This window comes from Lagenorhynchus albirostris, chromosome 4 (genome assembly GCF_949774975.1).
Source record: "Lagenorhynchus albirostris chromosome 4, mLagAlb1.1, whole genome shotgun sequence".
NCBI classification, from domain to species: Eukaryota; Metazoa; Chordata; class Mammalia; order Artiodactyla; family Delphinidae; genus Lagenorhynchus; species Lagenorhynchus albirostris.
In genome coordinates this window covers 134,166,863-134,169,250 of record NC_083098.1, presented here as the reverse complement: position 1 = coordinate 134,169,250, position 2,388 = coordinate 134,166,863, and positions in this window count along the sequence as shown.

Here is a 2,388-nt window from a genome sequence, read left to right as displayed (position 1 = left end):
CCTCTTTTTGTCATGTTTTTAATTTCAAGCACTCTACCATTTCTAGATGTTCTTTCAAACTTGTCTGTTCTTTCATACTGTACTATTTGTATTATTTTGCTTCCTTTAAAAAATCTATTAAATCATTTTAAACATTCTAACTTTATAGCCTTTTAGAGTATTTTATCACATTTTTAGTTCTTAGAATTAGGGTGCTAATTGCTAATTCTGATTGTATCTACCAACTCTGCTACACAGTGCTTGTTTCCTCATATGATTTATGTTTTCACCATGAATTCATCCTCAGTAAGGCTGCTTTTTCTGTGGGATTTTTGTGTGCCCTGGGTCATAGAAGTGTCCCAGAGAGGTTTTGTATTTGTTTCTTTCAGAGCCCTTAGGAAGTCTCACTGGTCCTAGAACAGTTTTACTTATTCAGTTTGGAGTTCCTGTATCACAGATAGTACTTATGTATATATTCTATACTTTGTTGTGATACAAGCCTGGGGGTTATGATTTCTCACAGATGACTTTCCTTTTTCCTACTCACTGCTTTGAGATGGTTGGCAATCCTCCTTGTCTATTATGGTTTGGTGCCTATCTTCCTAGTTTTTCCTCTTAAATAAAACTCCTTCCAACCTTTCAAAACTTTATTGGACAGTTTGTGTGGTTGGTAGGCACAGCATGTTCAGTTTCAGTCCCCTAGGTTAACATTTTATTTTCTTTTGTCCTAACTATATACATGTTGCAGGATTCAAAGAACAGGCTTTTGGTCTAGCAATTTAGTAATTAAATTGTTTGCTCTCTATGGATGCCATTTTTAAAGACTTTTTGCCTCTAAGCATGTCCCTAAACAAATTAAAAACTTTTATCTTTTCTTAGTTTATCTTTTTACGGGACACTATTCCTAATTTTTATTACTTTAACTGATTTTCTTTGGGCCATCTTAAATCTTCCTTTTGTTGTGGCAAACAGAACTAATGATAGTATAGAAGCGTCTTCTATCTTGTTATATAACTTTCTGCGTTATGTTGACCACTGCAAGAAATCATGTTAAGAGTTTTCAAAAGAGTTAACTTTTTTCCTCAAGTGATAACACCAAGTATATTAAAAAGTATAGTTTGTATTATTTTCCATGAAATATACTTTGCCCTATGCACCAGTAAGTTCACTCACCCTATTTTGGTTTTGCCCACTCACAGCCTCACAAAATCCTTCTATAGTTTATCCCCACTAGCTTAACATTCCTTTACCCACTAAAACTTTTTAAGTCTTGGGGATTTCAAATGTACTATCTTCTACAACATTTCTGAAAAACAAGACAGACTCCTGTACAAAACCTTGAAAACCCTGCTTTCTGTCTTTAAGCCAGTTCCCAATTCTAACAAAAATTTGGTTACTCTCTGCTTATTAATAAGTTAGAATCAAGGAAAATAAAGCTCAGGAATAAGTTTTAAACTTCCTTTATTATCATCAATACAAAGTACACAAAGTAATTTTCAAGGGGATATTTTTTGTTCAAAGATATATTCACATTAGCAAGAGTTTATTTATTTTATAGATAAAAGCAGATATGCCATTTTTATATCTTTTACTTTCCAACGACAGTTTGCAGTGTCATTAAAGTCATTATCAATTTTTTTATGATCAGATCTAGAATCTGTGCTTATCAAAAGCTATATGATACCATAAACACAATACATAGTAATAACCTGAACTGCTTTAGTAGAGATGTTGTAGAATAAAGCTTACTTATGCCCACAGATATTATTAGGAGATGATGACATCTCCTAATAAGCTCTGAAGAAATATTTGTTATATCATATGATTTTAAAAGATGGGGAGACAGTTACATTAAAAGAATATCATTTTAAAAGAAGATACTTTCATTTCTTAGATTTTAGCATTATAAAATTTACTTTTTTAATCACAAAAGAAAAAGATTTTAAACTAATAAAAATAACATGTACCACTTAAGTAAAATTCTTCATTAAAGTGAGTTTGAGTCTAAGTAGGAAAGAAACCACATTTATTTGATCTTTTAGTATTTAAATCCTTGAAAAAAGCCTATGCTTTGGGCTTCCCTGGTGGCGCAGTGGTTGAGAGTCCGCCTGCCGATGCAGGGGACACAGGTTCGTGCCTCGGTCTGGGAAGATCCCAGATGCTGCAGAGCGGCTGGGCCCGTGAGCCATGGCTGCTAAGCCTGCATGTCTGGAGCCTGTGCTCCACAATGGGAGAGGCCACAACAGTGAGAGGCCCGTGTACCGCAAAAAAAAAAAAAAAAGCCTATGCTTCACTGCAGAATTAGCACTTTAGGAAAATACTGACAGTAATAACACACTATCAAAATGTATACAAATGGCAGCTACGTAATTTGTATGTTTAATAAGTTAACTATATCCATTTTTCAAT